At 42.4% G+C, this 13,309-nt stretch overlaps 1 long non-coding RNA gene across 2 annotated transcripts in view; it reads right to left on the bottom strand.

Moving 5' to 3' along the window:
* Positions 1-10,822: 10,822 nt before the first annotated feature.
* The window catches only part of LOC141085870 (uncharacterized), a 34,620-nt gene continuing 32,133 nt past the window's right edge, over positions 10,823-13,309 (bottom strand). For both annotated transcript variants that reach the window (XR_012231433.1, XR_012231430.1), the window contains exons 5-6: positions 11,586-11,664; positions 10,823-11,297 (exon numbers count right to left, since the gene is read on the bottom strand). This is a non-coding gene — a long non-coding RNA (uncharacterized lncRNA). The remainder of the gene's footprint in view (positions 11,298-11,585; positions 11,665-13,309) is intronic.

Genomic DNA, 13,309 nt, shown 5'->3' with positions numbered 1-13,309 from the left:
GATCAGACGCAATGTTGCATTTGGAGAGCCCCTGATGTGCCCAAACAGTGGAAACCCCCAATTCTAACTCCAACCCGAACCCCAACACACCCCTAACCCTAATCTCAGCCCTAACCCTAGCCCTAACCCAAGCCCTAACCCTAGCCCTATCCCTAACCCTAGCCCTAACCCTAATCCTAACCCTAGCCCTAACCCTAACCCTAGCTCTAACCCTAACCCTAATGGAAAAATGGAAATAAATACATTTTTTTTAATTTTATTATTTTTCCCTAACTAAGGGGGTGATAACGGGGGGGTTTGATTTACTAATTATGGCGGTTTATATGTTTGGCGGCTGTCGCATGCTAAAAGACGCTTTTTATTGTAAAAATAGTTTTTGCATCACCACATATTGAGAGCTATAATTTTTCCGTATTTTGACCCACCGAGCCACGTGAGGTCTTATTTTTTGCGGGACGAGTTGACGTTTTTATTGGTACCATTTTTGGGCACGTGACATTTTTTGATCGCTTTTTAAACCAGCGTTTCATGAATTTCTTTTGGGGGAGTGCGTTTACACCGTTCCGCGTGCGGTAAAATTGATAAAGCGGTTTTATTCTTCGGGTCAGTACGGTTACAGCGATACCTCATTTAGGTAGTTTTTTTATGTTTTGTCGGTTTTATGCAATGAAAGCTATTTTATATAAAAAATAATTATTTTTGCATCGCTTTATTCTGCGAGCTATAACTTTTTTATTTTTTCGCTGATGATGCTGTGTGGTGGCTCGTTTTTTGCGGGACAAGATGACGTTTTCAGCGGTACCATGGATATTTATATGCGTCTTTTTGATCGCGCGTTATTACACTTTTTGTTTGGCGGTATGATAATAAATCATTATTTTTTGCTTCATTTTTTATTTTTATTTTTTAAGGGGTTCACTAAAGGGGTTAACTAATGGGACAGTTTTATAGGGCGGGTCGTTACGGACGCGGCGATACCTAATATGTGTACTTTTATTGTTTTGGTTTTTTTTTTATTTTCAAAAAATGAATTTATTGGGGAATATTTTTTTTTTTTTTACTAATTTATTTGGCGTTTTTTTTTTAAATTATTTTTACACTTTTTTTTATTTTTTTTTTACTTTATTACATAGTCCCAGGTGGGACATCACTGTCCTGTGACAGATCGCTGATCTGTCACATCACAGATCACTGTGACAGATCAGCAATCTGTCACAGGCATTGAAGAAGACTTCCTCTTGCCTGCGCTTTGCAGGCACTGAGGAAGCCAGCTTCCTCCACGCCCCCGAAGGCCCCCGTCGCCATCTTGGATTCGGGGGCCTGGAGGAAAGGAGCCCCCCGCAGCAGCGCTGCACATTGCGCTGCCGTGGGGGGCTCAGGGAAGCACGGAGGGAGCCCCCTCCCTGCCGATGCTTCCCTTTAACTCCCGGTACACCGCGATCATGTTTGATCGCGGTGTGCAAGGGGTTAACGTGTCGGGGGCGGTCCGTGACCGCCCCTGACACATTGTGCCGGGTGTCAGCTGTGATAATCAGCTGACACCCGGCCACGATCAGCGGCGCTCACCACGTGGGCGCCGCTGATCGCGGTAGACGTACTATCCCGTCCATGGGCATAGGGGCCCGGGTCCCATGGACGGGATAGTACGTCGGATGTCAGGAAGGGGTTAAAGTTTATATTGTAGATTTTTCTAAGTTGCCATATGATTTTAATATGGCTATTTTGTTAAATGTGTGATTTCTGTTTTTTTTCCAAATATATACTCTATGCTTCAGATATAGAAGGTATATTTTTTCACAGAAATAGGCTTCATGCACTTTGTACATTAACAGTTGTTTTAGGAAATCAAGTAAGCTAAGGATATTATAACATAGACACAGCACAGTCTTGACAAGGCATATATTCCTCTGGTGATACAAAATAATTTGTGCATATGTCGTGCACTTTACGGCCAGATGGCTAATGACAAGGATTGGCAACATATTCTCCCTTTTCAGCATCACATGTTGGACATCCATGGATCCTCTTGAAATTGTGAAGGATGGCACAGGCCTTAATCACAACATTCACATTAGTTTCACTTAATTCGATGGCTGGCATCAGAACCCTCCATTTTGCACATAAGATTCCAAAGGCGCACTCCACCAATCACCTTGCGTGTGATAGCCGATAATTATAAATTTGCCACTAGTGGTCCAGGCCTCTCGGTGGATGTGGCCTCATTATATTGCAGCTCAATTGAAATGCCTCAACAGCAACCATTACATAAGGAACCACTTTCAAACGTGAACCCGATAGAACCCGTGGGGGAGGGTAGACGAATCATTATTTTGCAGCCGCCGACCAATGACGAAAGAATTGAAGACTCTTGAGTCTCCAGTTCTTCCAAAGGCCCCAATATTGACAATTATAAGCCTGTATGTGCTATCAACCAGAGACAACAGCACTACAGGAAAAAACTGTTTATAATTATAATATTGGGACCCTAAGTTTGGCGGCTTACGAACACGGATGTGCTTACCCTCCGGGGATCCTATGTAGTTGGGGAGCTGACATGTTTGATCAAAGCAAAGGGCTATCAGCAGCCAGTCCTCTTGCTTCGGCTCGGGTATAACTGAATTATGAAGGTGGGACCAGATTTCTGTACAAGTGGAACATGCAAAGGCTAAGATGGTAGATTTCCCAATAAGAAATTCAAGATGAACTGCCGCATAGGAGAGACCGGTGAATAGAAATCTGGAAAAAAAACCACGCACAACATTAGCAGTGCAGGCCATCATAAAAGTATGCAACAATATGTATGTTCCATGAAAATAATGGTACTTTGTTTGCTATGTTAAAGCAAAAAAAATTGACAACATGATGAAATTTAACTAAATCAAAATCAGAGTTTACAACAACCCAATGTAAGCAGCATAGAAACCTAAACACTGGGTCAACAATAGACATCAATATTATATGCTAAGGAACAGTAAAGTTTGAATTACATCATGGAGTGCTTATGACAAAATGTATGCAAATAATTGAAGTAAAGATGCCGTAAATATTCACTCAAACACAATATTTCAAAAGAACGTATGGGTGGAACGTGTTTCAAAATGATCATTACATTTAATAGACAACAAATATAAGATGAATACATACTGTACTGTAAGTAAAAGACGCTCCTCTGCCGAAATACATTTTCGCATCTTTGTGTCCTTGAATGTTAGCCCAGGTCACACTGCCTCCAATCAAATGTCTAAAGTAGAGATGCTCATCCGATAGTAGAGATGAAATTTTATCAGGATGGCTGCGTAGAGAACCATACAGATGGTGGAAATGTCCTTTAATGAGCAGTCGCCTCAAAAGCAGATGTACCCTCATCTGTATCCGCCTCCTCGTATCAACAATCAGTCAATAAGACGACCCAATTTAAAAGAACTCGCTCAGTTATGTTTACGGTAAGCCTGTTACACACGTTTTACCAAACCAGGACCACCTAAACAGCAGTAGGGGGTATATTTCAAAGATTTGTGGACTCGACGTCTTGTGGACCCAATGTATGGCCTTGTTGATTAGGTTTTTATTAAATTCACACCAATGAGCCAGTTAATTTAGTTGGACGTTACATTGGAAAAATATGTGAGAAATGTAAAGTCATATGGATGTCATGCAGATAAATGACTGAGAAAATATCGCATCATCGCATTGCAAACGCATTACACATGAATTACCATATGGAAAACACTTGTGTGACTCTCGGCAATGAGAATTGGAACAAATTTTTATAAGTTTAGTGTAACTCCTGCCTTAGGGTACCGTTACACTTAGCGATGCACCAGCGATCCCGACAACGATATGGATCGCTGGTGCATCGCTAAGTGGTCGTTAGTGAGCTGCCACACAGGCAGATCTGACCAGCGACATCGCTGGGGTCGGGGGTCGCTACTTACCTGTCAGACGCGGCGATCCTGACATCCTCCTGCCCGCGTCCATGCGTCACTCGTCGGCGCCACAGGAAGCGCCCGACGAGAAATGATCCAGGACCTTCTCGCGCGACCAGCGATAATCAGCGGGGGAGCCGGTCGGAGGTAAGTATCACATGTAGCGATATCGCTAGCAATATCGCTGCTACGTCACAAAATCGGTGACTTTACAGCGATCTTGCTAGTGATATCGCAGTGTGTAACGGGGGCTTTACTATCCCACTTCTCTGCCTCCTTGAAAAAAACACTTCAGGCAATGATGAATGAGGTGGTGGCACAGGAGGAAGAGGAGGAAGAACAGAGAGCATTGACACCATTATCAGGCCAGTCTTCCACACATGGCTTGGAGGGTGGGTTCTTGCTCCAACAGCGGCCAGGTACACAACTGTCCTGCCAGGGGACAGTTTTGGAGGATGAGGAGGATAAACCGTGTTTACAGTAGTGTGGCATTCAAAGCAGCTCACAGGCATCACTGGCACACATGAGCGAATACATGCTGCTGGCCACCCTGCAGGATCCATGCTACCATGCTACAAGGACAACAAGCCATCCTTCCATCACTGTAGTGTGATTGAAAAATGCATGAATACAAGCACATGCTATTAGATGCACTACTTACAGCATCCCCATTTGACAGTGGGGGTTCAGTGGAAGTACAAGGCAGAGGAGGTGGAGGAAGTCACCAACGCAGCTGGGGTACAGGTACCACTTTGGAAGGCAGGATTATCATTGATGAAATATGGAAAACCTTCCTCAGCATGCCACAGCATCCAGCACCATAATCTGATCCAGTCCATATTAGCAGGATGCAGCGTTTCAACAACATGGTGGAAGAGCATGTGTCCACGTATTGAGTGATGGGTCTGCCCCATTTAACTTCTTGGTCTCCAAATTGGACACATGGCCTGAGCTTGCACTTTATGCCTTGGAGGTGCTGGCCTGCCCTGCAGTAAGTGTACTGTCGGAATGTGTGTTTAGCACAGCAAGGTATGTGATCACAGACAGGCACATTTGCCTATCCGCAGCCAATGTGGACAAGCTCATATTCATTAAAGTGAACCAAACGTGGATCCCACAAGACTTGTCCATGCCTTCGGCTGAATAGAGAAGTATACCAGCCGCAATCAGGCAACTGCAGTATGTTAGTTTTATTTGCTATTCCCAATGTTTTGGGTCCTCCTGAAATAAAAAACAAACAACAAGACTGTTTTGTAGAGTACCCCCACAGAGACAGGTGCAGACAAGGCCGCCATTAGGGCATTACTGCCCTTACTGCTGTATGGGGCTCGGTGAGCAGCAGTACATAGAGGGGCCCGCAGGTCTGGGGCCTGCTTATGGTTTTCTGCTCACCGAGTCCAATCGTGCATTAAAGTGGTGCGTGCTGCAGCACACACATCGGAGCTGGGGCCCGGGAACTTTCTCTGTGCTGTGCACAACCGTCTTACCTTGATGGCTGCACAGCTCCCGCTCCCTCCTTCCGTCTTCTGTGTTCTCCCTGCCGGCTGACTGCGCGGCGCGTACACGATGACATCACTAACGCACCACCATGTACCGGAAGCAGAGCTGCGCTGCTGGGGAACACTTGTGAGGTAAGTGTACAAAACGTTTTTGTTTTCTTTATAAAATGAATTAAATGGGTGAGGGGGGAGGTGGAACTGCAAATGATGAAGTGGGGGGTTAAAAGGGACAGGACATTATGAAGTGGGGGGTTAAAAGGGACTGCACATGATGAAGTGGGGGGTTAAAGGGGAGTGCACATGATGAAGTGGGAGGTTAAAGGGGACTGCCCATGATGAAGTTGGGACATTAAAGGGGTCTGCACATGATGACGTGGGGGTTAAAGATGACTGCACATGATGAAGTGGGGGTTAAAGGGGACAGCACATGATGATGTTGGGGGGGTTAAAGGGGACTGCACCTGATGATGAGGGGGGTTAAAGGGGACTGCACATGATGAAGTGGGGGGTTAAAGGGGACTGCACATGATGAAGTTGGGACATTAAAGGGGTCTGCACATGATGACGTGGGGGGTTAAAGATGACTGCACATGATGAAGTGGGGGTTAAAGGGGACAGCACATGATGATGTTGGGGGGGTTAAAGGGGACTGCACCTGATGATGAGGGGGGATAAAGGGGACTGCACATGATGAAGTGGGGGGAAGGGAACTGCACATGATGAAGTGGGAGAGGGGACCGGAGACTGCAAATGATTGAGAGAGGGATGAGGACAGTAATTGAATTGAAGGTGGGGGGTGGGGAGAGCAAATGATCTGGGGAGAGCAAATAACGAATTTTGTAGGTGGGGGAGTAAATTATATATTGAATGTGGGGGAGAGCTGTTGATAATGAATAGAGGGTAGGAGAGAGAGAAGACATGACAATGAATTGGGGCGGAAGAAGCGTTTAAATGTGAATCAGGGGAGCGGGAGGTACATAGTGGGGGCCGTTGAGGATGCAGTGACTGGTAATGAATTGGAGGAAAGAGTACAGGTGCTAATTAATTTATATATTTATTAGGTGGGGAAAGTGTCTATGTATAGTCAGTTGGGACACAGAGGCGGATTATAATTTATATTTGGAATGGTGTGTTGCATAATAGCCAATTATATATTAATAGTGGGTGCATATCTGTATTCAGATGTGTAGTGTAGTGAAAGGGAAAGAGTGGGGAATGTGCTCTGGAAGCGGTGCTCCTGGTAACTTGTGTTATTTTATACAGAGACAAGTCCTGGCTGGAAGAAGTGATGGCAGTCTGCGTTGCATGAAAAAGAAAAACAAAGAAGAAGGACTTCAGCTAGAGACGTCACTGCCACTGGTGAGTCAGTGTGTTACCGTACACTGACACTATATGCTGTATACTATATACAGAAGTCCTGTGTATAATGTCACTAGTGATCACTGTATTATTTGTACACTGACACTGTATACAGAGCTCCTGTGTATAATGTCACTAGTGATCACTGTATTACCTGTACACTGACACTATATACAGACCTCCTGTGTTTAATGTTACTGGTGATCACTGTATTACATGTACACTGACAATATATACAGAGCTCCTGTGTATAATATCACTGGTGATCACTGTATTATCTGTACATAGACACTATATACAGAGCTCATGTGTATAATGTCACTGATGATCACTGTACATGGACACTATATACAGAGCTCCTGTGTATAATGTCATTGGTGATCACTGTATTACCTGTACACTGACAGTAAATATAGAGCTCCAGTGTATAATGTCACTTAGTATTGTGTTTTGTTTTTTTAATTAATGATCAGTATTGTAGTATTCTGTCACTATCTGGTGGTAGTATGTGATCTGGTCATGGTGTGGTGGTATTTGTTCCTTGTATGTGGTATTATTTGGTCACAATGTGGTGGTAATATGTGGTGTGGTCATGGTGTGATGGTATTTGTCTCGTCTGTGGTATTAATGGTCATTTTTTAAAAAATATATGTGACTCATAAAGAAAAATACATAAAAATATATTTAGATTTAATAGGTTAGCGTAGAGTAGGGCCCGGCCAAAAGAGTCTAGAACAAAAGCTGCTGGTTATGAATCTGATCTGGTGTTTGATGGGAACTGTTAACATCAGATTGGTGAGAATGTGGTGGAGAATTTGAGTTTTTCCAAGAGTGGGTGGTCGGACTGTGGAAGGTTCGAAGGGTGGAGGTGGAGCTTGGGTGGAGTCTGGGCGGAGTATCAAGGGGGCCAAAAATGTTGCCAGTATGGGGCCCCGAAATTCCTAGTTGCAGCCCTGGGTGCAGAGTACCCCCCCAGAGACAGGTGCAGAGTACCCCCCCAGAGACGGGTGCAGCGTGCCCCCATGGAATCGGATGCATAGTACCCCCAAATAGGCTGTTTTGCAGAGTACCCCAACAAGGCTGTTTTCCAAAGGCCCTCCAAAAAGATGGGTGCAGAGTACCTCCACAGAAGCTGTTTTGCAGAGTACACCCACAGAGGCTGTTTTGCAGAGTACACACACAGAACCTAACACTGTCCTTAACTGGAGCCACATCCTGACCCTCTGTGCCTCCATGCAGCAATTATCTACCTTTTTTGTGCCCCCGTACAATAATTATGCCCCTTATGCTGCTGTACAATAATTATGATCCCACTTTGTGCTTATACACATAATTACGTCCCCATACAATTATTTTGCCCTTTTTTGTGTCACCATACAGTTATGTCCCACTTTGTGCTTCTGTCGAATATTTATGTTATCCTAAACTGTATGCAATGATTATGCCCCTTTTATAATGTCCCCCTTTGCGACCTTGTCACCATGTAGTTGGTCACCATATAGTTGGTTGCAGATTTCTTTTAGAGCGTGCACTTTTAATTAACTATGTTATTATTTTTATCAAGTCAGATGCTTTGCAAACAGTCATTTCCTGCTATTACGTACCAGGCACTCTCATAACCTAGATAAGGTAAAATGTGGAAAATTACAGGAAAATAATGTCTGGTTCCTGCACTCAGCTTAGCAACTCTCAGTTTCAGAGCTATTTAGTAGATAGCCTTTACATTCATGAGGTTAATTTTTAATTTGTGCACAGTTTGATGTTTAAGGTGAGAGAATTGTATTTAGGGAAGTCACTTGCAATTATTTCTATGGACTAAGGCTTATTGGAGCAGTATACACATTGGTAGAAGAACATGAATGAAATTCTTAACTGCACTGGTGGAGAACCTAATAGCTCAGATATATGGAGCTCGGATGTGGTTCTTGCACTAGGAATTTCCCAAATGATCACAAATGTAGTGTCCGCTATGTTTAACTGTGCTGTGATTTTCTCTATATCATTTTCAAAAGACCATGCAAAATTAATTATTATACTTTTTGGTAACTTGGCTGTATCAGATCTGCTTGTGAGCGTATCTGGCTTCTGGATTGCACTATGCTTTTTAGCAGAACCTTACAGTACTATTATTGGTACCTGGAACATCCTCATTGCCTATGTCTTTCACACCATTTCCATATTATCTACAATATACAACTTAGTAAGTATTGGCATTGAGCGCTATCTGACCGTGTCTGGAAGCATTAAATTTAAATGCAGAATTTCCAGGAATCAGATTTTGTCAACAGTGTTTATTATTTGGACAGTGGCTATCGTTCTTGGCTGTCTGCCTTTATTTGGATGGGACTGTTTGAAAAAGAATGGAAATGTGTCCACTCTTTACGGACCTTACTGCATTGACTATCTGGTTTTCATCACTATACCCAATTGCATTGTTGCATTTGTATTTCCTCTCATATCCTATATCGGAATTCTTTTGATACTAAGAAAGCAGAAACGTCGTATGATGGCACACGGACAGCATGACGGGACCTATAAAGCTGCGGAGATGCAAGTCGCCAAAACCTGTATTTTTATCTGGATCCTTGCTGTAGTGTCTTATGCTCCATTCTTTGGTGGAGTTCTGTGGGATGTTATCAACACCGTTTGCCCAGAAGAGTTAAAGACAAGTACGTTTGTGTTTCGGAACCTCAGTGCCATGCTGATTACTGTTAATTCATTAGGGAACCCAATTATATATTCTCTGAGACTGAAAAATATGAGCAGTAGTTTTCTGCTCTGCAGGTGCCAAAGCAATCAAATTTCTGCTCAGACTCTTGGGAATGTTTGAATGGATTTAAGAGGCCAAACGTCATGGAAGTCCTTAACTTTTTGAAATACACAAATAAAGATTCACAAGCTTTATTCAAATAATCTGAATATTTTTCCAGAATTCTTTTTCAGATTTGAAAATATTATTGTCAACGTCACTTCTGCTAGATGGGAAAAGGTGCGTATAGCTTGTAGCTTTGAGACGGGGATTAGTTCACCTTGAATTCTTACTTTCATTTCTTAGATGTATATAGTTTTTACAGTTTTGACTTTACAAGTAGTTTTTTTTAGTCATTTATTCCCAGGTTAATATTATTCAACTGTTTATTTTTCATTTATGACTAAATGAGAGATGACGAAAAATCATACCGTAAGTAGATATTATTCTTCTGTTCTGCACTAAATGCTTAATATTGATTTTCATTTGTCGTAGTATGATTTTCCTAAATGCATATCATAGTGTGATTATTTTTATTAATAAAAGGAATATCTGAAAAACATGTTATCCTTCCTGTTAATTGTCATGATGCGACTACACGTCAAAATTTTGCAGCAAATGAAAATGTTGTTTGCAGACAGGTTTCAGCCTATCAAATGAAAATTAATAATGTAAATTAATTACAAAATTATCTACAATATGGTTTGCTGTAGGGTAATTTTCCCAAGCTGTGAAAGGCACCCAAAGAGAGAGACTGCCAACAGTGTAAAAAGCTGTAATCAGAGGAAAAGAAGTCTACTTTTCGAAATCTAAGGTTTAACACATATGCAGGTATGTTTCACGCTTGTCTCTTTACTCCTTTGTTCCATTTGTGTTCATCTATGGTTCTGATGCCTTTAGTCAAAATCTATAATGTGCGCATTTCAATAAGAACAAGGAAAACCATTGTATGAACAGGTGTATCCAAATATTTGACTGGTATTGTATATATTTATATGTGTGAGTGTGTAAATATAAAGGGGGTGAAATAAGTATTGAACATGTGACCAATTGTCTAAATAAATATATTTCTAACGGTGTTCTTCACATAGAATTCTCACCAGATATCAGTAACAACCTATCCAATCCACACAGGTAAAGAAATCAAACCATAGATGTCCATAAATTAAGTTACGTGTAATAGTGAGAAATTGGGCAAGTTAAAGTGTGCACTCTGTCGGGATACGAGGTGCTGGTGCAATGGGCTGAGTGGCCCCGGTGCAAAATAAGTCAAAATTCACCCCATACTCTTGGGTTCAAGGCATTCAAGATAATTTTATTAAAGTCCGTGATTAAGGAGGGGACAAGGGGGAGATCACAATGCAAAGTGACTGTGGTATAAAAATTAAAAAAAAATATATTTTTGAGGATTATTATCTAAATTGAATGGTTTTAATGTTCTTCTGTGTTTTCACATGGCCTAGATTCATACACATGTGCTGGTGTATTCTTTTTGTCTAAATTGTGCAGTTTTTGCAGCTTGCACGTGTTCACACTAGGAGGTGCTGGTTGTTTTTTTTGTCTATTTAGTTACTGGATGCCTCCAGTCTGATCTTGCACCCCTCCCATTGGCCTTGCAGGTGGCCGCAATCAGCTCTATCTGCTCATAAATTGTAGGGTTAGCCCGGTAGTGACATGTTTGTCCAAAATTGTAGGCTGGTGGCCCAGAAGTGGTTTATGTACGGTAGAGCAGGGACCCATCAGAGGGAGGTCATCTTGCCGTGGCTGTAAGAAAAAAGAGAGTCTGGTTCACACACACAAGAAAAACATTCTTGTAACTTTAATTAAGAGGAAATCAAAATTATGAATAACACATAGAAGTCCCAAATGCGCTTTACATCTTGATGGAAACAACAATAACAGCAGTTTGGATAAAAAAAAATAATGTACATACAAAAAAATTGTACAAAAATTATGAAAAAAAATTGTTAGGTGGCAACTAAAGCCGACCGGAAGGTATGTAAATCTAAATGTTACAGGTAGAGACAGAGTGGGGTCTAGGAAGGTGTTTACCTGATTATGGCTGGATAGCGTCTTATCAATAGTATTTGTAGAAGAGGAGGAGAGTCTCCTGAATCACGTAGAGAGAATACTGTGGAAAAGAGGGGGATAGAAATTAAAAAGATGGCATGGGGTTAAAGAAATGGGAGTCCCTTTAATAGAGCAGAGTATCTGTATAGTCAGTGCAGGATATTGGGTAGCGTGTGCTGTGGAAATAAAATCAGTATTTAGACATTAGGCATGGGGGAGGAGGAATATCACAAGGACTGTGGAGGCAGGGGAGGACACTGAGAGGTTGGGGCCCCTGTGCAAGAAATGTGTATGGGCCCCACTCTTATGGTGACAAAGCTATAATGTATATTTATATATCTATCTATCTCTCTCTCTATATATATATATATTAGCTCAAGAGCCCAGCGTTGCCTGGCCATAGTAACCAACTGTGGTTAGTTATAACAAATTATAATGATTGAATTGCACATAAAAACCGTGCATCTAATCCTATCCTGTGTGATACTGACTGCTGTACCGTGTATCTAATCCTATTCTGTGTGATACTGTCTGCTGAGCCGTGTATCTAATACTATTCTGTGTGATACTGTGTGCTGAGCTGCGTATCTAATCCTATCCTGTGCGATACTGCCTGCTGAGCTGTGTATCTAATCCTATCCTGTGTGATACTGCCTGCTGAGCCATGTGTCTAATCCTCTCCTGTGTGATACTGACTGCTGAGCTGTGTATCTTATCCTATCCTGTGTGATACTGGGCTCCCCCTGCAGTCTGTGTCAGAGGGTGGTCTGTGTTGGCACGGTAATAAATTGTGTTATTTTCAGCTTTACAGAAGGACGATAACACCATAGAAATGATAAGAATAATAGGCCTCAGTTACCACAACTGTCTACAAAGAAAACTGTTGTTGATAGCAACCAATCATAGCTCATTTTTCATCTTTTAAACAGCTCTGGGACAGCGTGGCGAGTTTTGAGTGGCGACTTTTGTGTTTCGACTTTTATGTGGCGAGGTTGGTGTATGTGTGGTGAAACGTGTGCTGAGGGTGGTATATGTGTTGAAGCACGTGGTAGTGTGTGGCGCATTTTGTGTGTGTGTTCATATCCCCGTGTGTGGTGAGTATCCCATGTCAGGGCCCCACCTTAGCAACTGTACGGTATATACTCTTTGGCGCCATCGCTCTCATTCTTTAAGTCCCCCTTGTTCACATCTGGCAGCTGTCAATTGGCCTCCAACACTTATCCTTTCACTTTTTCCCCATTATGTAGATAGGGGTAAAATTGTTTGGTGAATTGGAATGCGCGGGGTTAAAATTTTGCCTCACAACATAGCCTATGACGCTCTTGGGGTCCAGACGTGTGACGTGCAAAATTTTGTGGCTGTAGCTACGACGGTGCAGATGCCAATACATACATACACTTTTTCCCCATTATGTAGATAGGGGTAAAATTATTTGGTGAATTGGAATGCGCGGGGTTAAAATTTTGCCTCACAATATAGCCTATGACTAGAGTTGAGCGATACCGTCCGATACTTCAAAGTATCGGATCGGAATGGATCGGCCGATCTTTAAAAAAAGTATCGGTATCGCCGATTCCGATACCGGAAGTCCCATTCAAGTCTATGGGACTTCCGGTATCGGAATAAGAAAAACCCTGTTTTTGCCTTGTACAGCCTCTCTGGGGTCTGTACGGGCCTTTCGGGGGGCTGTGCCGGCCTGCCAGGGG

This window comes from Dendrobates tinctorius, unplaced genomic scaffold (genome assembly GCF_039654945.1).
Source record: "Dendrobates tinctorius isolate UK_male_01 unplaced genomic scaffold, ASM3965494v1 ptg000007l, whole genome shotgun sequence".
Classification (NCBI taxonomy): Eukaryota; Metazoa; Chordata; class Amphibia; order Anura; family Dendrobatidae; genus Dendrobates; species Dendrobates tinctorius.
This window is presented reverse-complemented; position numbering and strand designations above follow the sequence as displayed.